The following is a 26449-nucleotide window of genomic DNA, read 5'->3' as shown; positions in this document are numbered from 1 at the left end:
AGTCTGGGAACGGTGTCCTGCCGCAGTCAGCGTCACAGTGAAGCAGTCTGGGAACGGTGTCCTGCCGCAGTCAGTGTCACAATTAAGCAGTCTGGGAACGGCGACCTGCCGCAGTCAGCGTCACAGTGAAGCAGTCTGGGAACGGTGTCCTCCCACTGTCAGCGTCACAGTGAAGCAGTCTGGGAACGGTATCCTCCCACTGTCAGCGTCACAGTGAAGCAGTCTGGGAACGGTGTCATCCCACTGTCAGCGTCACAGTGAAGCAGTCTGGGAACGGTGTCATCCCACTGTCAGCGTCACAGTGAAGCAGTCTGGGAACGGTGTCATCCCACTGTCAGCGTCACAGTGAAGCAGTCTGGGAACGGTGTCCTGCCGCAGTCAGCGTCACAGTGAAGCAGTCTGGGAACGGTATCCTCCCACTGTCAGCGTCACAGTGAAGCAGTCTGGGAACGGCGTCCTGCTGCAGTCAGCGTCACAGTGAAGCAGTCTGGGAACGGTGTCCTCCCACAGTCGGCGTCACAGTGAAGCAGTCTGGGAACGGTGTCCTGCCGCAGTCAGCATCACAGTGAAGCAGTCTGGGAACGGTATCCTCCCACTGTCAGCGTCACAGTGAAGCAGTCTGGGAACGGTGTCCTGCCGCAGTCAGCATCACAGTGAATCAGTCTGGGAACGGTGTCCTCCCCCTGTCAGCGTCACAGTGAAGCAGTCTGGGAACGGTGTCCTCCCACTGTCAGCGTCACAGTGAAGCAGTCTGGGAACGGTGTTCTCCCACTGTCAGCGTCACAGTGAAGCAGTCTGGGAACGGTGTCATCCCACTGTCAACGTCACAGTGAAGCAGTCTGGGAACGGTGTCATCCCACTGTCAGCGTCACAGTGAAGCAGTCTGGGAACGGTGTCCTGCCGCAGTTAGCGTCACAGTGAAGCAGTCTGGGAACGGTGTCCTCCCACTGTCAGCGTCACAGTGAAGCAGTCTGGGAACAGTGTCCTCCCAGCGTCAGCGTCACAGTGAAGCAGTCTGGGAACGGTGTCCTCCCACCGTCAGCGTCACAGTGAAGCAGTCTGGGAACGGTGTCCTCCCACCGTCAGCGTCACAGTGAAGCAGTCTGGGAACGGTGTCCTCCCAGCGTCAGCGTCACAGTGAAGCAGTCTGGGAACGGTGTCCTCCCACAGTCGGCGTCACAGTGAAGCAGTCTGGGAACGGTGTCCTGCCGCAGTCAGCATCACAGTGAAGCAGTCTGGGAACGGTATCCTCCCACTGTCAGCGTCACAGTGAAGCAGTCTGGGAACGGTGTCCTGCCGCAGTCAGCGTCACAGTGAAGCAGTCTGGGAACGGTGTCCTCCCACTGTCAGCGTCACAGTGAAGCAGTCTGGGAACGGTGTCCTCCCACTGTCAGTGTCACAGTGAAGCAGTCTGGGAACGGTGTTCTCCCACTGTCAGCGTCACAGTGAAGCAGTCTGGGAACGGTGTCATCCCACTGTCAACGTCACAGTGAAGCAGTCTGGGAACGGTGTCATCCCATTGTCAGCGTCACAGTGAAGCAGTCTGGGAACGGTGTCCTGCCGCAGTCAGCGTCACAGTGAAGCAGTCTGGGAACGGTGTCCTGCCGCAGTCAGCGTCACAGTGAAGCAGTCTGGGAACGGTGTCCTCCCACTGTCAGCGTCACAGTGAAGCAGTCTGGGAACAGTGTCCTCCCAGCGTCAGCGTCACAGTGAAGCAGTCTGGGAACGGTGTCCTCCCACTGTCAGCGTCACAGTGAAGCAGTCTGGGAACGGTGTCCTCCCGCAGTCAGCGTCACAGTGAAGCAGTCTGGGAACGGTGTCCTGCCGCAGTCAGCATCACAGTGAAGCACTCTGGGAACAGTGTCCTCCCACTGTCAGCGTCACAGTGAAGCAGTCTGGGAACAGCGTCCTGCCGCAGTCAGCGTCACAGTGAAGCAGTCTGGGAACGGTGTCCTCCCACCGTCAGCGACACAGTGAAGCAGTCTGGGAACGGTGTCCTCCCAGCGTCAGCGTCACAGTGAAGCAGTCTGGGAACGGTGTCCTCCCACTGTCAGCGTCACAGTGAAGCAGTCTGGGAACGGTGTCCTCTCACTGTCAGCGTCACAGTGAAGCAGTCTGGGAACAGCGTCCTGCCGCAGTCAGCGTCACAGTGAAGCAGTCTGGGAACGGTGTCCTGCCGCAGTCAGCGTCACAGTGAAGCAGTCTGGGAACGGTGTCCTCCCACTGTCAGCGTCACAGTGAAGCAGTCTGGGAACGGTGTCCTGCCGCAGTCAGCGTCACAGTGAAGCAGTCTGGGAACGGTGTCCTCCCACTGTCAGCGTCACAGTGAAGCAGTCTGGGAACGGTGTCCTGCCGCAGTCAGCGTCACAGCGAAGCAGTCTGGGAACGGTGTCCTCCCACTGTCAGCGTCACAGTGAAGCAGTCTGGGAACGGTGTCCTGCCGCAGTCAGCGTCACAGTGAAGCAGTCTGGGAACGGTGTCCTCACTGTCAGTGTCACAGTGAAGCAGTCTGGGAACGGTGTCCTGCCGCAGTCAGCGTCACAGTGAAGCAGTCTGGGAACGGTGTCCTCCCACCGTCAGGGTCACAGTGAAGCAGTCTGGGAAGGGTGTCCTCCCACCGTCAGCGTCACAGTGAAGCAGTCTGGGAACAGTGTCCTCCCGCAGTCAGCGTCACAGTGAAGCAGTCTGGGAACGGTGTCCTCCCAGCGTCAGTGTCACAGTGAAGCAGTCTGGGAACAGTGTCCTGCCGCAGTCAGCGTCACAGTGAAGCAGTCTGGGAACGGTGTCCTCCCAGCGTCAGTGTCACAGTGAAGCAGTCTGGGAACGGTGTCCTCCCACCGTCAGCGTCACAGTGAAGCAGTCTGGGAACGGTGTCCTCCCAGCGTCAGCGTCACAGTGAAGCAGTCTGGGAACGGTGTCCTCCCACCGTCAGCGTCACAGTGAAGCAGTCTGGGAACGGTGTCCTGCCGCAGTCAGTGTCACAGTGAAGCAGTCTGGGAACGGTGTCCTCCCAGCGTCACAGTGAAGCAGTCTGGGAACGGTGTCCTGCCGCAGTCAGTGTCACAGTGAAGCAGTCTGGGAACGGTGTCCTGCCGCAGTCAGTGTCACAGTGAAGCAGTCTGGGAACGGTATCCTCCCACTGTCAGCGTCACAGTGAAGCAGTCTGGGAACGGTGTCCTCCCACTGTCAGCGTCAAAGTGAAGCAGTCTGGGAACAGCGTCCTGCCGCAGTCAGTGTCACAGTGAAGCAGTCTGGGAACGGTGTCCTCCCAGCGTCACAGTGAAGCAGTCTGGGAACGGTGTCCTGCCGCAGTCAGTGTCACAGTGAAGCAGTCTGGGAACGGTGTCCTCCCACTGTCAGCGTCACAGTGAAGCAGTCTGGGAACGGTGTCCTCCCACCGTCAGCGTCACAGTGAAGCAGTCTGGGAACGGTGTCCTCCCAGCGTCAGCGTCACAGTGAAGCAGTCTGGGAACGGTGTCCTCCCACAGTCGGCGTCACAGTGAAGCAGTCTGGGAACGGTGTCCTGCCGCAGTCAGCATCACAGTGAAGCAGTCTGGGAACGGTATCCTCCCACTGTCAGCGTCACAGTGAAGCAGTCTGGGAACGGTGTCCTGCCGCAGTCAGCGTCACAGTGAAGCAGTCTGGGAACGGTGTCCTCCCACTGTCAGCGTCACAGTGAAGCAGTCTGGGAACGGTGTCCTCCCACTGTCAGTGTCACAGTGAAGCAGTCTGGGAACGGTGTTCTCCCACTGTCAGCGTCACAGTGAAGCAGTCTGGGAACGGTGTCATCCCACTGTCAACGTCACAGTGAAGCAGTCTGGGAACGGTGTCATCCCATTGTCAGCGTCACAGTGAAGCAGTCTGGGAACGGTGTCCTGCCGCAGTCAGCGTCACAGTGAAGCAGTCTGGGAACGGTGTCCTGCCGCAGTCAGCGTCACAGTGAAGCAGTCTGGGAACGGTGTCCTCCCACTGTCAGCGTCACAGTGAAGCAGTCTGGGAACAGTGTCCTCCCAGCGTCAGCGTCACAGTGAAGCAGTCTGGGAACGGTGTCCTCCCACTGTCAGCGTCACAGTGAAGCAGTCTGGGAACGGTGTCCTCCCGCAGTCAGCGTCACAGTGAAGCAGTCTGGGAACGGTGTCCTGCCGCAGTCAGCATCACAGTGAAGCACTCTGGGAACAGTGTCCTCCCACTGTCAGCGTCACAGTGAAGCAGTCTGGGAACAGCGTCCTGCCGCAGTCAGCGTCACAGTGAAGCAGTCTGGGAACGGTGTCCTCCCACCGTCAGCGACACAGTGAAGCAGTCTGGGAACGGTGTCCTCCCAGCGTCAGCGTCACAGTGAAGCAGTCTGGGAACGGTGTCCTCCCACTGTCAGCGTCACAGTGAAGCAGTCTGGGAACGGTGTCCTCTCACTGTCAGCGTCACAGTGAAGCAGTCTGGGAACAGCGTCCTGCCGCAGTCAGCGTCACAGTGAAGCAGTCTGGGAACGGTGTCCTGCCGCAGTCAGCGTCACAGTGAAGCAGTCTGGGAACGGTGTCCTCCCACTGTCAGCGTCACAGTGAAGCAGTCTGGGAACGGTGTCCTGCCGCAGTCAGCGTCACAGTGAAGCAGTCTGGGAACGGTGTCCTCCCACTGTCAGCGTCACAGTGAAGCAGTCTGGGAACGGTGTCCTGCCGCAGTCAGCGTCACAGCGAAGCAGTCTGGGAACGGTGTCCTCCCACTGTCAGCGTCACAGTGAAGCAGTCTGGGAACGGTGTCCTGCCGCAGTCAGCGTCACAGTGAAGCAGTCTGGGAACGGTGTCCTCACTGTCAGTGTCACAGTGAAGCAGTCTGGGAACGGTGTCCTGCCGCAGTCAGCGTCACAGTGAAGCAGTCTGGGAACGGTGTCCTCCCACCGTCAGGGTCACAGTGAAGCAGTCTGGGAAGGGTGTCCTCCCACCGTCAGCGTCACAGTGAAGCAGTCTGGGAACAGTGTCCTCCCGCAGTCAGCGTCACAGTGAAGCAGTCTGGGAACGGTGTCCTCCCAGCGTCAGTGTCACAGTGAAGCAGTCTGGGAACAGTGTCCTGCCGCAGTCAGCGTCACAGTGAAGCAGTCTGGGAACGGTGTCCTCCCAGCGTCAGTGTCACAGTGAAGCAGTCTGGGAACGGTGTCCTCCCACCGTCAGCGTCACAGTGAAGCAGTCTGGGAACGGTGTCCTCCCAGCGTCAGCGTCACAGTGAAGCAGTCTGGGAACGGTGTCCTCCCACCGTCAGCGTCACAGTGAAGCAGTCTGGGAACGGTGTCCTGCCGCAGTCAGTGTCACAGTGAAGCAGTCTGGGAACGGTGTCCTCCCAGCGTCACAGTGAAGCAGTCTGGGAACGGTGTCCTGCCGCAGTCAGTGTCACAGTGAAGCAGTCTGGGAACGGTGTCCTGCCGCAGTCAGTGTCACAGTGAAGCAGTCTGGGAACGGTATCCTCCCACTGTCAGCGTCACAGTGAAGCAGTCTGGGAACGGTGTCCTCCCACTGTCAGCGTCAAAGTGAAGCAGTCTGGGAACAGCGTCCTGCCGCAGTCAGTGTCACAGTGAAGCAGTCTGGGAACGGTGTCCTCCCAGCGTCACAGTGAAGCAGTCTGGGAACGGTGTCCTGCCGCAGTCAGTGTCACAGTGAAGCAGTCTGGGAACGGTGTCCTCCCACTGTCAGCGTCACAGTGAAGCAGTCTGGGAACGGTGTCCTGCCGCAGTCAGTGTCACAGTGAAGCAGTCTGGGAACGGTGTCATCCCACTGTCAGCGTCACAGTGAAGCAGTCTGGGAACGGTGTCATCCCACTGTCAGCGTCACAGTGAAGCAGTCTGGGAACGGTGTCCTCCCAGCGTCAGCGTCACAGTGAAGCAGTCTGGGAACGGTGTCCTCCCAGCGTCACAGTGAAGCAGTCTGGGAACGGTGTCCTGCCGCAGTCAGCGTCACAGTGAAGCAGTCTGGGAACGGTGTCCTCCCAACGTCAGCGTCACAGTGAAGCAGTCTGGGAACGGTGTCCTGCCGCAGTCAGTGTCACAGTGAAGCAGTCTGGGAACGGTGTCCTCCCACTGTCAGTGTCACAGTGAAGCAGTCTGGGAACGGTATCCTGCCGCAGTCAGCGTCACAGTGAAGCAGTCTGGGAATGGTGTCCTCGCAGTCAGTGTCACAGTGAAGCAGTCTGGGAACGGTGTCCTGCCGCAGTCAGCGTCACAGTGAAGCAGTCTGGGAACGGTGTCATCCCACTGTCAGCGTCACAATGAAGCAGTCTGGGAACGGTGTCCTGCCGCAGTCAGCGTCACAGTGAAGCAGTCTGGGAACGGTGTCCTGCCGCAGTCAGTGTCACAATGAAGCAGTCTGGGAACGGCGACCTGCCGCAGTCAGCGTCACAGTGAAGCAGTCTGGGAACGGTGTCCTCCCACTGTCAGCGTCACAGTGAAGCAGTCTGGGAACGGTATCCTCCCACTGTCAGCGTCACAGTGAAGCAGTCTGGGAACGGTGTCATCCCACTGTCAGCGTCACAGTGAAGCAGTCTGGGAACGGTGTCATCCCACTGTCAGCGTCACAGTGAAGCAGTCTGGGAACGGTGTCATCCCACTGTCAGCGTCACAGTGAAGCAGTCTGGGAACGGTGTCCTGCCGCAGTCAGCGTCACAGTGAAGCAGTCTGGGAACGGTATCCTCCCACTGTCAGCGTCACAGTGAAGCAGTCTGGGAACGGCGTCCTGCTGCAGTCAGCGTCACAGTGAAGCAGTCTGGGAACGGTGTCCTCCCACAGTCGGCGTCACAGTGAAGCAGTCTGGGAACGGTGTCCTGCCGCAGTCAGCATCACAGTGAAGCAGTCTGGGAACGGTATCCTCCCACTGTCAGCGTCACAGTGAAGCAGTCTGGGAACGGTGTCCTGCCGCAGTCAGCATCACAGTGAATCAGTCTGGGAACGGTGTCCTCCCCCTGTCAGCGTCACAGTGAAGCAGTCTGGGAACGGTGTCCTCCCACTGTCAGCGTCACAGTGAAGCAGTCTGGGAACGGTGTTCTCCCACTGTCAGCGTCACAGTGAAGCAGTCTGGGAACGGTGTCATCCCACTGTCAACGTCACAGTGAAGCAGTCTGGGAACGGTGTCATCCCACTGTCAGCGTCACAGTGAAGCAGTCTGGGAACGGTGTCCTGCCGCAGTTAGCGTCACAGTGAAGCAGTCTGGGAACGGTGTCCTCCCACTGTCAGCGTCACAGTGAAGCAGTCTGGGAACAGTGTCCTCCCAGCGTCAGCGTCACAGTGAAGCAGTCTGGGAACGGTGTCCTCCCACCGTCAGCGTCACAGTGAAGCAGTCTGGGAACGGTGTCCTCCCACCGTCAGCGTCACAGTGAAGCAGTCTGGGAACGGTGTCCTCCCAGCGTCAGCGTCACAGTGAAGCAGTCTGGGAACGGTGTCCTCCCACAGTCGGCGTCACAGTGAAGCAGTCTGGGAACGGTGTCCTGCCGCAGTCAGCATCACAGTGAAGCAGTCTGGGAACGGTATCCTCCCACTGTCAGCGTCACAGTGAAGCAGTCTGGGAACGGTGTCCTGCCGCAGTCAGCATCACAGTGAAGCAGTCTGGGAACGGTGTCCTCCCACTGTCAGCGTCACAGTGAAGCAGTCTGGGAACGGTGTCCTCCCACTGTCAGTGTCACAGTGAAGCAGTCTGGGAACGGTGTTCTCCCACTGTCAGCGTCACAGTGAAGCAGTCTGGGAACGGTGTCATCCCACTGTCAACGTCACAGTGAAGCAGTCTGGGAACGGTGTCATCCCATTGTCAGCGTCACAGTGAAGCAGTCTGGGAACGGTGTCCTGCCGCAGTCAGCGTCACAGTGAAGCAGTCTGGGAACGGTGTCCTGCCGCAGTCAGCGTCACAGTGAAGCAGTCTGGGAACGGTGTCCTCCCACTGTCAGCGTCACAGTGAAGCAGTCTGGGAACAGTGTCCTCCCAGCGTCAGCGTCACAGTGAAGCAGTCTGGGAACGGTGTCCTCCCACTGTCAGCGTCACAGTGAAGCAGTCTGGGAACGGTGTCCTCCCGCAGTCAGCGTCACAGTGAAGCAGTCTGGGAACGGTGTCCTGCCGCAGTCAGCATCACAGTGAAGCACTCTGGGAACAGTGTCCTCCCACTGTCAGCGTCACAGTGAAGCAGTCTGGGAACAGCGTCCTGCCGCAGTCAGCGTCACAGTGAAGCAGTCTGGGAACGGTGTCCTCCCACCGTCAGCGACACAGTGAAGCAGTCTGGGAACGGTGTCCTCCCAGCGTCAGCGTCACAGTGAAGCAGTCTGGGAACGGTGTCCTCCCACTGTCAGCGTCACAGTGAAGCAGTCTGGGAACGGTGTCCTCTCACTGTCAGCGTCACAGTGAAGCAGTCTGGGAACAGCGTCCTGCCGCAGTCAGCGTCACAGTGAAGCAGTCTGGGAACGGTGTCCTGCCGCAGTCAGCGTCACAGTGAAGCAGTCTGGGAACGGTGTCCTCCCACTGTCAGCGTCACAGTGAAGCAGTCTGGGAACGGTGTCCTGCCGCAGTCAGCGTCACAGTGAAGCAGTCTGGGAACGGTGTCCTCCCACTGTCAGCGTCACAGTGAAGCAGTCTGGGAACGGTGTCCTGCCGCAGTCAGCGTCACAGCGAAGCAGTCTGGGAACGGTGTCCTCCCACTGTCAGCGTCACAGTGAAGCAGTCTGGGAACGGTGTCCTGCCGCAGTCAGCGTCACAGTGAAGCAGTCTGGGAACGGTGTCCTCACTGTCAGTGTCACAGTGAAGCAGTCTGGGAACGGTGTCCTGCCGCAGTCAGCGTCACAGTGAAGCAGTCTGGGAACGGTGTCCTCCCACCGTCAGGGTCACAGTGAAGCAGTCTGGGAAGGGTGTCCTCCCACCGTCAGCGTCACAGTGAAGCAGTCTGGGAACAGTGTCCTCCCGCAGTCAGCGTCACAGTGAAGCAGTCTGGGAACGGTGTCCTCCCAGCGTCAGTGTCACAGTGAAGCAGTCTGGGAACAGTGTCCTGCCGCAGTCAGCGTCACAGTGAAGCAGTCTGGGAACGGTGTCCTCCCAGCGTCAGTGTCACAGTGAAGCAGTCTGGGAACGGTGTCCTCCCACCGTCAGCGTCACAGTGAAGCAGTCTGGGAACGGTGTCCTCCCACCGTCAGCGTCACAGTGAAGCAGTCTGGGAACGGTGTCCTCCCACCGTCAGCGTCACAGTGAAGCAGTCTGGGAACGGTGTCCTCCCAGCGTCAGCGTCACAGTGAAGCTGTCTGGGAACGGTGTCCTCCCACTGTCAGCGTCACAGTGAAGCAGTCTGGGAACAGTGTCCTGCCGCAGTCAGCGTCACAGTGAAGCAGTCTGGGAACAGTGTCCTCCCACTGTCAGCGTCACAGTGAAGCAGTCTGGGAACGGTGTCCTCCCACCGTCAGCGTCACAGTGAAGCAGTCTGGGAACGGTGTCCTCCCACCGTCAGCGTCACAGTGAAGCAGTCTGGGAACGGTGTCCTCCCACCGTCAGCGTCACAGTGAAGCAGTCTGGGAACGGTGTCCTCCCAGCGTCAGCGTCACAGTGAAGCAGTCTGGGAACAGTGTCCTCCCACTGTCAGCGTCACAGTGAAGCAGTCTGGGAACAGTGTCCTGCCGCAGTCAGCGTCACAGTGAAGCAGTCTGGGAACAGTGTCCTGCCGCAGTCAGCGTCACAGTGAAGCAGTCTGGGAACAGTGTCCTGCCGCAGTCAGCGTCACAGTGAAGCAGTCTGGGAACGGTGTCCTGTTAGCGTCACAGTGAAGCAGTCTGGGAACAGTGTCCTCCCACAGTCGGCGTCACAGTGAAGCAGTCTGGGAACGGTGTCCTGCCGCAGTCAGTGTCACAGTGAAGCAGTCTGGGAATGGCGTCCTCCCACAGTCAGTGTCACAGTGAAGCAGTCTGGGAACGGTGTCCTCCCACTGTCAGAGTCACAGTGAAGCAGTCTGGGAACGGTGTCCTGCCGCAGTCAGCTTCACAGTGAAGCAGTCTGGGGACGGTGTCCTCCCACTGTCAGCGTCACAGTGAAGCAGTCTGGGAACGGTGTCCTCCCACTGTCAGCGTCACAGTGAAGCAGTCTGGGAACGGTGTCCTCCCACTGTCAGCGTCACAGTGAAGCAGTCTGGGAATGGTGTCCTCCCACTGTCAGCGTCACAGTGAAGCAGTCTGGGAACGGTGTCCTGCCGCAGTCAGCGTCACAGTGAAGCAGTCTGGGAACGGTGTCCTCCCACTGTCAGCGTCACAGTGAAGCAGTCTGGGAACGGCGTCCTGCCGCAGTCAGCGTCACAGTGAAGCAGTCTGGGAACGGTGTCATCCCACTGTCAGCGTCACAGTGAAGCAGTCTGGGAACGGTGTCCTGCCGCAGTCAGCGTCACAGTGAAGCAGTCTGGGAACGGTGTCCTCCCACTGTCAGCGTCACAGTGAAGCAGTCTGGGAACGGTGTCCTGCCGCAGTCAGCGTCACAGTGAAGCAGTCTGGGAACGGTGTCCTCCCAGCGTCACAGTGAAGCAGTCTGGGAACGGTGTCCTGCCGCAGTCAGTGTCACAGTGAAGCAGTCTGGGAACGGTGTCCTGCCGCAGTCAGTGTCACAGTGAAGCAGTCTGGGAACGGTATCCTCCCACTGTCAGCGTCACAGTGAAGCAGTCTGGGAACGGTGTCCTCCCACTGTCAGCGTCAAAGTGAAGCAGTCTGGGAACAGCGTCCTGCCGCAGTCAGTGTCACAGTGAAGCAGTCTGGGAACGGTGTCCTCCCAGCGTCACAGTGAAGCAGTCTGGGAACGGTGTCCTGCCGCAGTCAGTGTCACAGTGAAGCAGTCTGGGAACGGTGTCCTCCCACTGTCAGCGTCACAGTGAAGCAGTCTGGGAACGGTGTCCTGCCGCAGTCAGTGTCACAGTGAAGCAGTCTGGGAACGGTGTCATCCCACTGTCAGCGTCACAGTGAAGCAGTCTGGGAACGGTGTCATCCCACTGTCAGCGTCACAGTGAAGCAGTCTGGGAACGGTGTCCTCCCAGCGTCAGCGTCACAGTGAAGCAGTCTGGGAACGGTGTCCTCCCAGCGTCACAGTGAAGCAGTCTGGGAACGGTGTCCTGCCGCAGTCAGCGTCACAGTGAAGCAGTCTGGGAACGGTGTCCTCCCAACGTCAGCGTCACAGTGAAGCAGTCTGGGAACGGTGTCCTGCCGCAGTCAGTGTCACAGTGAAGCAGTCTGGGAACGGTGTCCTCCCACTGTCAGCGTCACAGTGAAGCAGTCTGGGAACGGTATCCTGCCGCAGTCAGCGTCACAGTGAAGCAGTCTGGGAATGGTGTCCTCGCAGTCAGTGTCACAGTGAAGCAGTCTGGGAACGGTGTCCTGCCGCAGTCAGCGTCACAGTGAAGCAGTCTGGGAACGGTGTCATCCCACTGTCAGCGTCACAATGAAGCAGTCTGGGAACGGTGTCCTGCCGCAGTCAGCGTCACAGTGAAGCAGTCTGGGAACGGTGTCCTGCCGCAGTCAGTGTCACAATGAAGCAGTCTGGGAACGGCGACCTGCCGCAGTCAGCGTCACAGTGAAGCAGTCTGGGAACGGTGTCCTCCCACTGTCAGCGTCACAGTGAAGCAGTCTGGGAACGGTATCCTCCCACTGTCAGCGTCACAGTGAAGCAGTCTGGGAACGGTGTCATCCCACTGTCAGCGTCACAGTGAAGCAGTCTGGGAACGGTGTCATCCCACTGTCAGCGTCACAGTGAAGCAGTCTGGGAACGGTGTCATCCCACTGTCAGCGTCACAGTGAAGCAGTCTGGGAACGGTGTCCTGCCGCAGTCAGCGTCACAGTGAAGCAGTCTGGGAACGGTATCCTCCCACTGTCAGCGTCACAGTGAAGCAGTCTGGGAACGGCGTCCTGCTGCAGTCAGCGTCACAGTGAAGCAGTCTGGGAACGGTGTCCTCCCACAGTCGGCGTCACAGTGAAGCAGTCTGGGAACGGTGTCCTGCCGCAGTCAGCATCACAGTGAAGCAGTCTGGGAACGGTATCCTCCCACTGTCAGCGTCACAGTGAAGCAGTCTGGGAACGGTGTCCTGCCGCAGTCAGCATCACAGTGAATCAGTCTGGGAACGGTGTCCTCCCCCTGTCAGCGTCACAGTGAAGCAGTCTGGGAACGGTGTCCTCCCACTGTCAGCGTCACAGTGAAGCAGTCTGGGAACGGTGTTCTCCCACTGTCAGCGTCACAGTGAAGCAGTCTGGGAACGGTGTCATCCCACTGTCAACGTCACAGTGAAGCAGTCTGGGAACGGTGTCATCCCACTGTCAGCGTCACAGTGAAGCAGTCTGGGAACGGTGTCCTGCCGCAGTTAGCGTCACAGTGAAGCAGTCTGGGAACGGTGTCCTCCCACTGTCAGCGTCACAGTGAAGCAGTCTGGGAACAGTGTCCTCCCAGCGTCAGCGTCACAGTGAAGCAGTCTGGGAACGGTGTCCTCCCACCGTCAGCGTCACAGTGAAGCAGTCTGGGAACGGTGTCCTCCCACCGTCAGCGTCACAGTGAAGCAGTCTGGGAACGGTGTCCTCCCAGCGTCAGCGTCACAGTGAAGCAGTCTGGGAACGGTGTCCTCCCACAGTCGGCGTCACAGTGAAGCAGTCTGGGAACGGTGTCCTGCCGCAGTCAGCATCACAGTGAAGCAGTCTGGGAACGGTATCCTCCCACTGTCAGCGTCACAGTGAAGCAGTCTGGGAACGGTGTCCTGCCGCAGTCAGCATCACAGTGAAGCAGTCTGGGAACGGTGTCCTCCCACTGTCAGCGTCACAGTGAAGCAGTCTGGGAACGGTGTCCTCCCACTGTCAGTGTCACAGTGAAGCAGTCTGGGAACGGTGTTCTCCCACTGTCAGCGTCACAGTGAAGCAGTCTGGGAACGGTGTCATCCCACTGTCAACGTCACAGTGAAGCAGTCTGGGAACGGTGTCATCCCATTGTCAGCGTCACAGTGAAGCAGTCTGGGAACGGTGTCCTGCCGCAGTCAGCGTCACAGTGAAGCAGTCTGGGAACGGTGTCCTGCCGCAGTCAGCGTCACAGTGAAGCAGTCTGGGAACGGTGTCCTCCCACTGTCAGCGTCACAGTGAAGCAGTCTGGGAACAGTGTCCTCCCAGCGTCAGCGTCACAGTGAAGCAGTCTGGGAACGGTGTCCTCCCACTGTCAGCGTCACAGTGAAGCAGTCTGGGAACGGTGTCCTCCCGCAGTCAGCGTCACAGTGAAGCAGTCTGGGAACGGTGTCCTGCCGCAGTCAGCATCACAGTGAAGCACTCTGGGAACAGTGTCCTCCCACTGTCAGCGTCACAGTGAAGCAGTCTGGGAACAGCGTCCTGCCGCAGTCAGCGTCACAGTGAAGCAGTCTGGGAACGGTGTCCTCCCACCGTCAGCGACACAGTGAAGCAGTCTGGGAACGGTGTCCTCCCAGCGTCAGCGTCACAGTGAAGCAGTCTGGGAACGGTGTCCTCCCACTGTCAGCGTCACAGTGAAGCAGTCTGGGAACGGTGTCCTCTCACTGTCAGCGTCACAGTGAAGCAGTCTGGGAACAGCGTCCTGCCGCAGTCAGCGTCACAGTGAAGCAGTCTGGGAACGGTGTCCTGCCGCAGTCAGCGTCACAGTGAAGCAGTCTGGGAACGGTGTCCTCCCACTGTCAGCGTCACAGTGAAGCAGTCTGGGAACGGTGTCCTGCCGCAGTCAGCGTCACAGTGAAGCAGTCTGGGAACGGTGTCCTCCCACTGTCAGCGTCACAGTGAAGCAGTCTGGGAACGGTGTCCTGCCGCAGTCAGCGTCACAGCGAAGCAGTCTGGGAACGGTGTCCTCCCACTGTCAGCGTCACAGTGAAGCAGTCTGGGAACGGTGTCCTGCCGCAGTCAGCGTCACAGTGAAGCAGTCTGGGAACGGTGTCCTCACTGTCAGTGTCACAGTGAAGCAGTCTGGGAACGGTGTCCTGCCGCAGTCAGCGTCACAGTGAAGCAGTCTGGGAACGGTGTCCTCCCACCGTCAGGGTCACAGTGAAGCAGTCTGGGAAGGGTGTCCTCCCACCGTCAGCGTCACAGTGAAGCAGTCTGGGAACAGTGTCCTCCCGCAGTCAGCGTCACAGTGAAGCAGTCTGGGAACGGTGTCCTCCCAGCGTCAGTGTCACAGTGAAGCAGTCTGGGAACAGTGTCCTGCCGCAGTCAGCGTCACAGTGAAGCAGTCTGGGAACGGTGTCCTCCCAGCGTCAGTGTCACAGTGAAGCAGTCTGGGAACGGTGTCCTCCCACCGTCAGCGTCACAGTGAAGCAGTCTGGGAACGGTGTCCTCCCACCGTCAGCGTCACAGTGAAGCAGTCTGGGAACGGTGTCCTCCCACCGTCAGCGTCACAGTGAAGCAGTCTGGGAACGGTGTCCTCCCAGCGTCAGCGTCACAGTGAAGCTGTCTGGGAACGGTGTCCTCCCACTGTCAGCGTCACAGTGAAGCAGTCTGGGAACAGTGTCCTGCCGCAGTCAGCGTCACAGTGAAGCAGTCTGGGAACAGTGTCCTCCCACTGTCAGCGTCACAGTGAAGCAGTCTGGGAACGGTGTCCTCCCACCGTCAGCGTCACAGTGAAGCAGTCTGGGAACGGTGTCCTCCCACCGTCAGTGTCACAGTGAAGCAGTCTGGGAACGGTGTCCTCCCACCGTCAGCGTCACAGTGAAGCAGTCTGGGAACGGTGTCCTCCCAGCGTCAGCGTCACAGTGAAGCAGTCTGGGAACAGTGTCCTCCCACTGTCAGCGTCACAGTGAAGCAGTCTGGGAACAGTGTCCTGCCGCAGTCAGCGTCACAGTGAAGCAGTCTGGGAACAGTGTCCTGCCGCAGTCAGCGTCACAGTGAAGCAGTCTGGGAACAGTGTCCTGCCGCAGTCAGCGTCACAGTGAAGCAGTCTGGGAACGGTGTCCTGTTAGCGTCACAGTGAAGCAGTCTGGGAACAGTGTCCTCCCACAGTCGGCGTCACAGTGAAGCAGTCTGGGAACGGTGTCCTGCCGCAGTCAGTGTCACAGTGAAGCAGTCTGGGAATGGCGTCCTCCCACAGTCAGTGTCACAGTGAAGCAGTCTGGGAACGGTGTCCTCCCACTGTCAGAGTCACAGTGAAGCAGTCTGGGAACGGTGTCCTGCCGCAGTCAGCTTCACAGTGAAGCAGTCTGGGGACGGTGTCCTCCCACTGTCAGCGTCACAGTGAAGCAGTCTGGGAACGGTGTCCTCCCACTGTCAGCGTCACAGTGAAGCAGTCTGGGAACGGTGTCCTCCCACTGTCAGCGTCACAGTGAAGCAGTCTGGGAATGGTGTCCTCCCACTGTCAGCGTCACAGTGAAGCAGTCTGGGAACGGTGTCCTGCCGCAGTCAGCGTCACAGTGAAGCAGTCTGGGAACGGTGTCCTCCCACTGTCAGCGTCACAGTGAAGCAGTCTGGGAACGGCGTCCTGCCGCAGTCAGCGTCACAGTGAAGCAGTCTGGGAACGGTGTCATCCCACTGTCAGCGTCACAGTGAAGCAGTCTGGGAACGGTGTCCTGCCGCAGTCAGCGTCACAGTGAAGCAGTCTGGGAACGGTGTCCTCCCACTGTCAGCGTCACAGTGAAGCAGTCTGGGAACGGTGTCCTGCCGCAGTCAGCGTCACAGTGAAGCAGTCTGGGAATGGTGTCCTCCTAGCGTCACAGTGAAGCAGTCTGGGAACGGTGTCCTCCCACAGTCAGTGTCACAGTGAAGCAGTCTGGGAACGGTGTCCTGCCGCAGTCAGTGTCACAGTGAAGCAGTCTGGGAACGGTGTCATCCCACTGTCAGCGTCACAGTGAAGCAGTCTGGGAACGGTGTCATCCCACTGTCAGCGTCACAGTGAAGCAGTCTGGGAACGCTGTCCTGCCGCAGTCAGTGTCACAGTGAAGCAGTCTGGGAACGGTGTCATCCCACTGTCAGCGTCACAGTGAAGCAGTCTGGGAACGGTGTCCTCCCACTGTCAGCGTCACAGTGAAGCAGTCTGGGAACAGTGTTGTCCCACTGTCAGCGTCACAGTGAAGCAGTCTGGGAACGGTGTCATCCCACTGTCAGCGTCACAGTGAAGCAGTCTGGGAACGGTGTCCTGCCGCAGTTAGCGTCACAGTGAAGCAGTCTGGGAACGGTGTCCTCCCACTGTCAGTGTCACAGTGAAGCAGTCTGGGAACGGTGTCCTGCCGCAGTCAGCGTCACAGTGAAGCAGTCTGGGAACGGTGTCCTCCCACTGTCAGCGTCACAGTGAAGCAGTCTGGGAACGGTGTCCTCCCACCGTCAGTGTCACAGTGAAGCAGTCTGGGAACGATGTCCTGTCAGCGTCACAGTGAAGCAGTCTGGGAACGGTGTCCTGCCGCAGTCAGCGTCACAGTGAAGCAGTCTGGGAACGGTGTCCTCCCAGCGTCACAGTGAAGCAGTCTGGGAACGGTGTCCTGCCGCAGTCAGTGTCACAGTGAAGCAGTCTGGGAACGGTGTCCTCCCACTGTCAGCGTCACAGTGAAGCAGTCTGGGAACGGTGTCCTGCCGCAGTCAGTGTCACAGTGAAGCAGTCTGGGAACGGTGTCATCCCACTGTCAGCGTCACCGTGAAGCAGTCTGGGAACGGTGTCATCCCACTGTCGGCGTCACATAGAAGCAGTCTGGGAACGGTATCCTGCCGCAGTCAGCATCACAGTGAAGCAGTCTGGGAACAGTGTTCTCCCGCTGTCCGTGTCACAGTGAAGCAGTCTGGGAATGGTGTCCTCTCAGTCAGTGTCACAGTGAAGCAGTCTGGGAACGGTATCCTGCCGCAGTCAGCGTCACAGTGAAGCAGTCTGGGAACGGTGTCCTCCCACAGTCGGCGTCACAGTGAAGCAGTCTGGGAACGGTGTCCTGCCGCAGTCAGCATCACAGTGAAGCAGTCTGGGAACGGTGTCCTCCCACTGTCAGCGTCACAGTGAAGCAGTCTGGGAACGGTGTCCTCCCACTGTCAGCGTCACAGTGAAGCAGTCTGGGGACGGTGTTCTCCCACTGTCAGCGTCACAGTGAAGCAGTCTGGGAACGGTGTCATCCCACTGTCAACGTCACAGTGAAGCAGTCTGGGAACGGTGTCATCCCATTGTCAGCGTCACAGTGAAGCAGTCTGGGAACGGTGTCCTGCCGCAGTCAGCGTCACAGTGAAGCAGTCTGGGAACGGTGTCCTGCCGCAGTCAGCGTCACAGTGAAGCAGTCTGGGAACGGTGTCCTCCCACTGTCAGCGTCACAGTGAAGCAGTCTGGGAACAGTGTCCTCCCAGCGTCAGCGTCACAGTGAAGCAGTCTGGGAACGGTGTCCTCCCACTGTCAGCGTCACAGTGAAGCAGTCTGGGAACGGTGTCCTCCCGCAGTCAGCGTCACAGTGAAGCAGTCTGGGAACGGTGTCCTGCCGCAGTCAGCATCACAGTGAAGCAGTCTGGGAACAGTGTCCTCCCACTGTCAGCGTCACAGTGAAGCAGTCTGGGAACAGCGTCCTGCCGCAGTCAGCGTCACAGTGAAGCAGTCTGGGAACGGTGTCCTCCCACCGTCAGCGACACAGTGAAGCAGTCTGGGAACGGTGTCCTCCCAGCGTCAGCGTCACAGTGAAGCAGTCTGGGAACGGTGTCCTCCCACTGTCAGCGTCACAGTGAAGCAGTCTGGGAACGGTGTCCTCTCACTGTCAGCGTCACAGTGAAGCAGTCTGGGAACAGCGTCCTGCCGCAGTCAGCGTCACAGTGAAGCAGTCTGGGAACGGTGTCCTGCTGCAGTCAGCGTCACAGTGAAGCAGTCTGGGAACGGTGTCCTCCCACTGTCAGCGTCACAGTGAAGCAGTCTGGGAACGGTGTCCTGCCGCAGTCAGCGTCACAGTGAAGCAGTCTGGGAACGGTGTCCTCCCACTGTCAGCGTCACAGTGAAGCAGTCTGGGAACGGTGTCCTGCCGCAGTCAGCGTCACAGCGAAGCAGTCTGGGAACGGTGTCCTCCCACTGTCAGCGTCACAGTGAAGCAGTCTGGGAACGGTGTCCTGCCGCAGTCAGCGTCACAGTGAAGCAGTCTGGGAACGGTGTCCTCACTGTCAGTGTCACAGTGAAGCAGTCTGGGAACGGTGTCCTGCCGCAGTCAGCGTCACAGTGAAGCAGTCTGGGAACGGTGTCCTCCCACCGTCAGGGTCACAGTGAAGCAGTCTGGGAAGGGTGTCCTCCCACCGTCAGCGTCACAGTGAAGCAGTCTGGGAACAGTGTCCTCCCGCAGTCAGCGTCACAGTGAAGCAGTCTGGGAACGGTGTCCTCCCAGCGTCAGTGTCACAGTGAAGCAGTCTGGGAACAGTGTCCTGCCGCAGTCAGCGTCACAGTGAAGCAGTCTGGGAACGGTGTCCTCCCAGCGTCAGTGTCACAGTGAAGCAGTCTGGGAACGGTGTCCTCCCACCGTCAGCGTCACAGTGAAGCAGTCTGGGAACGGTGTCCTCCCACCGTCAGCGTCACAGTGAAGCAGTCTGGGAACGGTGTCCTCCCACCGTCAGCGTCACAGTGAAGCAGTCTGGGAACGGTGTCCTCCCAGCGTCAGCGTCACAGTGAAGCTGTCTGGGAACGGTGTCCTCCCACTGTCAGCGTCACAGTGAAGCAGTCTGGGAACGGTGTCCTGCCGCAGTCAGCGTCACAGTGAAGCAGTCTGGGAACAGTGTCCTCCCACTGTCAGCGTCACAGTGAAGCAGTCTGGGAACGGTGTCCTCCCACTGTCAGCGTCACAGTGAAGCAGTCTGGGAACGGTGTCCTCCCACCGTCAGTGTCACAGTGAAGCAGTCTGGGAACGGTGTCCTCCCACCGTCAGCGTCACAGTGAAGCAGTCTGGGAACGGTGTCCTCCCAGCGTCAGCGTCACAGTGAAGCAGTCTGGGAACAGTGTCCTCCCACTGTCAGCGTCACAGTGAAGCAGTCTGGGAACAGTGTCCTGCCGCAGTCAGCGTCACAGTGAAGCAGTCTGGGAACAGTGTCCTGCCGCAGTCAGCGTCACAGTGAAGCAGTCTGGGAACAGTGTCCTGCCGCAGTCAGCGTCACAGTGAAGCAGTCTGGGAACGGTGTCCTGTCAGCGTCACAGTGAAGCAGTCTGGGAACAGTGTCCTCCCACAGTCGGCGTCACAGTGAAGCAGTCTGGGAACGGTGTCCTGCCGCAGTCAGTGTCACAGTGAAGCAGTCTGGGAATGGCGTCCTCCCACTGTCAGAGTCACAGTGAAGCAGTCTGGGAACGGTGTCCTCCCACTGTCAGAGTCACAGTGAAGCAGTCTGGGAACGGTGTCCTGCCGCAGTCAGCTTCACAGTGAAGCAGTCTGGGAACGGTGTCCTGTCAGCGTCACAGTGAAGCAGTCTGGGAACGGTGTCCTGCCGCAGTCAGTGTCACAGTGAAGCAGTCTGGGAACGGTGTCCTGCCGCAGTCAGTGTCACAGTGAAGCAGTCTGGGAACGGTATCCTCCCAGTGTCAGCGTCACAGTGAAGCAGTCTGGGAACGGTATCCTGCCGCAGTCAGTGTCACAGTGAAGCAGTCTGCGAACGGTGTCCTCCCAGCGTCACAGTGAAGCAGTCTGGGAACGGTGTCCTCCCAGTGTCAGCGTCACAGTGAAGCAGTCTGGGAACGGTGTCCTGCCGCAGTCAGTGTCACAGTGAAGCAGTCTGGGAACGGTGTCCTGCCGCAGTCAGTGTCACAGTGAAGCAGTCTGGGAACGGTGTCCTGCCGCAGTCAGTGTCACAGTGAAGCAGTCTGGGAACGGTGTCCTGCCGCAGTCAGTGTCACAGTGAAGCAGTCTGGGAACGGTATCCTCCCAGTGTCAGCGTCACAGTGAAGCAGTCTGGGAACGGTGTCCTGCCGCAGTCAGTGTCACAGTGAAGCAGTCTGGGAACGGTGTCCTCCCAGCGTCACAGTGAAGCAGTCTGGGAACGGTGTCCTGCCGCACTCAGCGTCACAGTGAAGCAGTCTGGGAACGGTGTCCTCCCACCGTCAGCGTCACAGTGAAGCAGTCTGGGAACGGTGTCCTGCCGCAGTCAGTGTCACGGTGAAGCAGTCTGGGAACGGTGTCCTCCCACTGTCAGCGTCACAGTGAAGCAGTCTGGGAACGGTGTCCTCGCAGTCAGTGTCACAGTGAAGCAGTCTGGGAACGGTATCCTGCCGCAGTCAGCGTCACAGTGAAGCAGTCTGGGAACGGTGTCCTGCCGCAGTCAGTGTCACAGTGAAGCAATCTGGGAACGGTGTCATCCCACTGTCAGTGTCACAGTGAAGCAGTCTGGGAACGGTATCCTGCCGCAGTCAGTGTCACAGTGAAGCAGTCTGGGAACGGTGTCATCCCACTGTCAGTGTCACAGTGAAGCAGTCTGGGAACGGTATCCTGCCGCAGTCAGCGTCACAGTGAAGCAGTCTGGGAACGGTGTCCTCCCACAGTCGGCGTCACAGTGAAGCAGTCTGGGAACGGTGTCCTGCCGCAGTCAGCATCACAGTGAAGCAGTCTGGGAACGGTGTCCTCCCACTGTCAGCGTCACAGTGAAGCAGTCTGGGAACGGTGTCCTCCCACCGTCAGTGTCACAGTGAAGCAGTCTGGGAACGGTGTCCTGTCAGCGTCACAGTGAAGCAGTCTGGGAACGGTGTCCTGCCGCAGTCAGCGTCACAGTGAAGCAGTCTGGGAACGGTGTCCTGCCGCAGTCAGTGTCACAGTGAAGCAGTCTGGGAACGGTGTCCTCCCAGCGTCACAGTGAAGCAGTCTGGGAACGGTGTCCTGCCGCAGTCAGTGTCACAGTGAAGCAGTCTGGGAACGGTGTCCTGCCGCAGTCAGTGTCACAGTGAAGCAGTCTGGGAACGGTATCCTCCCAGTGTCAGCGTCACAGTGAAGCAGTCTGGGAACGGTATCCTGCCGCAGTCAGTGTCACAGTGAAGCAGTCTGCGAACGGTGTCCTCCCAGCGTCACAGTGAAGCAGTCTGGGAACGGTGTCCTCCCAGTGTCAGCGTCACAGTGAAGCAGTCTCGGAGCGGTGTCCTCCCACCGTCAGCGTCACAGTGAAGCAGTCTGGGAACGGTGTCCTCCCAGCGTCAGTGTCACAGTGAAGCAGTCTGGGAACAGTGTCCTGCCGCAGTCAGCGTCACAGTGAAGCAGTCTGGGAACGGTGTCCTCCCAGCGTCAGTGTAACAGTGAAGCAGTCTGGGAACGGTGTCCTCCCAGCGTCAGCGTCACAGTGAAGCAGTCTGGGAACGGTGTCCTCCCACCGTCAGCGTCACAGTGAAGCAGTCTGGGAACGGTGTCCTGCCGCAGTCAGTGTCACAGTGAAGCAGTCTGGGAACGGTGTCCTCCCAGCGTCACAGTGAAGCAGTCTGGGAACGGTGTCCTGCCGCAGTCAGTGTCACAGTGAAGCAGTCTGGGAACGGTGTCCTGCCGCAGTCAGTGTCACAGTGAAGCAGTCTGGGAACGGTATCCTCCCACTGTCAGCGTCACAGTGAAGCAGTCTGGGAACGGTGTCCTCCCACTGTCAGCGTCAAAGTGAAGCAGTCTGGGAACAGCGTCCTGCCGCAGTCAGTGTCACAGTGAAGCAGTCTGGGAACGGTGTCCTCCCAGCGTCACAGTGAAGCAGTCTGGGAACGGTGTCCTGCCGCAGTCAGTGTCACAGTGAAGCAGTCTGGGAACGGTGTCCTCCCACTGTCAGCGTCACAGTGAAGCAGTCTGGGAACGGTGTCCTGCCGCAGTCAGTGTCACAGTGAAGCAGTCTGGGAACGGTGTCATCCCACTGTCAGCGTCACAGTGAAGCAGTCTGGGAACGGTGTCATCCCACTGTCAGCGTCACAGTGAAGCAGTCTGGGAACGGTGTCCTCCCAGCGTCAGCGTCACAGTGAAGCAGTCTGGGAACGGTGTCCTCCCAGCGTCACAGTGAAGCAGTCTGGGAACGGTGTCCTGCCGCAGTCAGCATCACAGTGAAGCAGTCTGGGAACGGTGTCCTCCCAGCGTCAGCGTCACAGTGAAGCAGTCTGGGAACGGTGTCCTGCCGCAGTCAGTGTCACAGTGAAGCAGTCTGGGAACGGTGTCCTCCCACTGTCAGCGTCACAGTGAAGCAGTCTGGGAACGGTATCCTGCCGCAGTCAGCGTCACAGTGAAGCAGTCTGGGAACGGTGTCCTCGCAGTCAGTGTCACAGTGAAGCAGTCTGGGAACGGTGTCCTCCCACTGTCAGCGTCACAGTGAAGCAGTCTGGGAACGGTATCCTGCCGCAGTCAGCGTCACAGTGAAGCAGTCTGGGAATGGTGTCCTCGCAGTCAGTGTCACAGTGAAGCAGTCTGGGAACGGTGTCCTGCCGCAGTCAGCGTCACAGTGAAGCAGTCTGGGAACGGTGTCATCCCACTGTCAGCGTCACAATGAAGCAGTCTGGGAACGGTGTCCTGCCGCAGTCAGCGTCACAGTGAAGCAGTCTGGGAACGGTGTCCTGCCGCAGTCAGTGTCACAATGAAGCAGTCTGGGAACGGCGACCTGCCGCAGTCAGCGTCACAGTGAAGCAGTCTGGGAACGGTATCCTCCCACTGTCAGCGTCACAGTGAAGCAGTCTGGGAACGGTGTCATCCCACTGTCAGCGTCACAGTGAAGCAGTCTGGGAACGGTGTCATCCCACTGTCAGCGTCACAGTGAAGCAGTCTGGGAACGGTGTCATCCCACTGTCAGCGTCACAGTGAAGCAGTCTGGGAACGGTGTCCTGCCGCAGTCAGCGTCACAGTGAAGCAGTCTGGGAACGGTATCCTCCCACTGTCAGCGTCACAGTGAAGCAGTCTGGGAACGGCGTCCTGCTGCAGTCAGCGTCACAGTGAAGCAGTCTGGGAACGGTGTCCTCCCACAGTCGGCGTCACAGTGAAGCAGTCTGGGAACGGTGTCCTGCCGCAGTCAGCATCACAGTGAAGCAGTCTGGGAACGGTATCCTCCCACTGTCAGCGTCACAGTGAAGCAGTCTGGGAACGGTGTCCTGCCGCAGTCAGCATCACAGTGAATCAGTCTGGGAACGGTGTCCTCCCCCTGTCAGCGTCACAGTGAAGCAGTCTGGGAACGGTGTCCTCCCACTGTCAGCGTCACAGTGAAGCAGTCTGGGAACGGTGTTCTCCCACTGTCAGCGTCACAGTGAAGCAGTCTGGGAACGGTGTCATCCCACTGTCAACGTCACAGTGAAGCAGTCTGGGAACGGTGTCATCCCACTGTCAGCGTCACAGTGAAGCAGTCTGGGAACGGTGTCCTGCCGCAGTTAGCGTCACAGTGAAGCAGTCTGGGAACGGTGTCCTCCCACTGTCAGCGTCACAGTGAAGCAGTCTGGGAACGGTGTCCTCCCAGCGTCAGCGTCACAGTGAAGCAGTCTGGGAACGGTGTCCTCCCACCGTCAGCGTCACAGTGAAGCAGTCTGGGAACGGTGTCCTCCCACCGTCAGCGTCACAGTGAAGCAGTCTGGGAACGGTGTCCTCCCAGCGTCAGCGTCACAGTGAAGCAGTCTGGGAACGGTGTCCTCCCACAGTCGGCGTCACAGTGAAGCAGTCTGGGAACGGTGTCCTGCCGCAGTCAGCATCACAGTGAAGCAGTCTGGGAACGGTATCCTCCCACTGTCAGCGTCACAGTGAAGCAGTCTGGGAACGGTGTCCTGCCGCAGTCAGCATCACAGTGAAGCAGTCTGGGAACGGTGTCCTCCCACTGTCAGCGTCACAGTGAAGCAGTCTGGGAACGGTGTCCTCCCACTGTCAGCGTCACAGTGAAGCAGTCTGGGAACGGTGTTCTCCCACTGTCAGCGTCACAGTGAAGCAGTCTGGGAACGGTGTCATCCCACTGTCAACGTCACAGTGAAGCAGTCTGGGAACGGTGTCATCCCATTGTCAGCGTCACAGTGAAGCAGTCTGGGAACGGTGTCCTGCCGCAGTCAGCGTCACAGTGAAGCAGTCTGGGAACGGTGTCCTGCCGCAGTCAGCGTCACAGTGAAGCAGTCTGGGAACGGTGTCCTCCCACTGTCAGCGTCACAGTGAAGCAGTCTGGGAACAGTGTCCTCCCAGCGTCAGCGTCACAGTGAAGCAGTCTGGGAACGGTGTCCTCCCACTGTCAGCGTCACAGTGAAGCAGTCTGGGAACGGTGTCCTCCCGCAGTCAGCGTCACAGTGAAGCAGTCTGGGAACGGTGTCCTGCCGCAGTCAGCGTCACAGTGAAGCAGTCTGGGAACAGTGTCCTCCCACTGTCAGCGTCACAGTGAAGCAGTCTGGGAACAGCGTCCTGCCGCAGTCAGCGTCACAGTGAAGCAGTCTGGGAACGGTGTCCTCCCACCGTCAGCGACACAGTGAAGCAGTCTGGGAACGGTGTCCTCCCACTGTCAGCGTCACAGTGAAGCAGTCTGGGAACGGTGTCCTCTCACTGTCAGCGTCACAGTGAAGCAGTCTGGGAACAGCGTCCTGCCGCAGTCAGCGTCACAGTGAAGCAGTCTGGGAACGGTGTCCTGCCGCAGTCAGCGTCACAGTGAAGCAGTCTGGGAACGGTGTCCTCCCACTGTCAGCGTCACAGTGAAGCAGTCTGAGAACGGTGTCCTGCCGCAGTCAGCGTCACAGTGAAGCAGTCTGGGAACGGTGTCCTCCCACTGTCAGCGTCACAGTGAAGCAGTCTGGGAACGGTGTCCTGCCGCAGTCAGCGTCACAGCGAAGCAGTCTGGGAACGGTGTCCTCCCACTGTCAGCGTCACAGTGAAGCAGTCTGGGAACGGTGTCCTGCCGCAGTCAGCGTCACAGTGAAGCAGTCTGGGAACGGTGTCCTCACTGTCAGTGTCACAGTGAAGCAGTCTGGGAACGGTGTCCTGCCGCAGTCAGCGTCACAGTGAAGCAGTCTGGGAACGGTGTCCTCCCACCGTCAGAGTCACAGTGAAGCAGTCTGGGAAGGGTGTCCTCCCACCGTCAGCGTCACAGTGAAGCAGTCTGGGAACAGTGTCCTCCCGCAGTCAGCGTCACAGTGAAGCAGTCTGGGAACGGTGTCCTCCCAGCGTCAGTGTCACAGTGAAGCAGTCTGGGAACAGTGTCCTGCCGCAGTCAGCGTCACAGTGAAGCAGTCTGGGAACGGTGTCCTCCCAGCGTCAGTGTCACAGTGAAGCAGTCTGGGAACGGTGTCCTCCCACCGTCAGCGTCACAGTGAAGCAGTCTGGGAACGGTGTCCTCCCAGCGTCAGCGTCACAGTGAAGCAGTCTGGGAACGGTGTCCTCCCACCGTCAGCGTCACAGTGAAGCAGTCTGGGAACGGTGTCCTGCCGCAGTCAGTGTCACAGTGAAGCAGTCTGGGAACGGTGTCCTCCCAGCGTCACAGTGAAGCAGTCTGGGAACGGTGTCCTGCCGCAGTCAGTGTCACAGTGAAGCAGTCTGGGAACGGTGTCCTGCCGCAGTCAGTGTCACAGTGAAGCAGTCTGGGAACGGTATCCTCCCACTGTCAGCGTCACAGTGAAGCAGTCTGGGAACGGTGTCCTCCCACTGTCAGCGTCAAAGTGAAGCAGTCTGGGAACAGCGTCCTGCCGCAGTCAGTGTCACAGTGAAGCAGTCTGGGAACGGTGTCCTCCCAGCGTCACAGTGAAGCAGTCTGGGAACGGTGTCCTGCCGCAGTCAGTGTCACAGTGAAGCAGTCTGGGAACGGTGTCCTCCCACTGTCAGCGTCACAGTGAAGCAGTCTGGGAACGGTGTCCTGCCGCAGTCAGTGTCACAGTGAAGCAGTCTGGGAACGGTGTCATCCCACTGTCAGCGTCACAGTGAAGCAGTCTGGGAACGGTGTCATCCCACTGTCAGCGTCACAGTGAAGCAGTCTGGGAACGGTGTCCTCCCAGCGTCAGCGTCACAGTGAAGCAGTCTGGGAACGGTGTCCTCCCAGCGTCACAGTGAAGCAGTCTGGGAACGGTGTCCTGCCGCAGTCAGCGTCACAGTGAAGCAGTCTGGGAACGGTGTCCTCCCAACGTCAGCGTCACAGTGAAGCAGTCTGGGAACGGTGTCCTGCCGCAGTCAGTGTCACAGTGAAGCAGTCTGGGAACGGTGTCCTCCCACTGTCAGCGTCACAGTGAAGCAGTCTGGGAACGGTATCCTGCCGCAGTCAGCGTCACAGTGAAGCAGTCTGGGAATGGTGTCCTCGCAGTCAGTGTCACAGTGAAGCAGTCTGGGAACGGTGTCCTGCCGCAGTCAGCGTCACAGTGAAGCAGTCTGGGAACGGTGTCATCCCGCTGTCAGCGTCACAATGAAGCAGTCTGGGAACGGTGTCCTGCCGCAGTCAGCGTCACAGTGAAGCAGTCTGGGAACGGTGTCCTGCCGCAGTCAGTGTCACAATGAAGCAGTCTGGGAACGGTGTCCTCCCACTGTCAGCGTCACAGTGAAGCAGTCTGGGAACGGTATCCTCCCACTGTCAGCGTCACAGTGAAGCAGTCTGGGAACGGTGTCATCCCACTGTCAGCGTCACAGTGAAGCAGTCTGGGAAC

This window comes from Scyliorhinus torazame, chromosome 3 (genome assembly GCF_047496885.1).
Source record: "Scyliorhinus torazame isolate Kashiwa2021f chromosome 3, sScyTor2.1, whole genome shotgun sequence".
Classification (NCBI taxonomy): Eukaryota; Metazoa; Chordata; class Chondrichthyes; order Carcharhiniformes; family Scyliorhinidae; genus Scyliorhinus; species Scyliorhinus torazame.
This window is presented reverse-complemented; position numbering follows the sequence as displayed.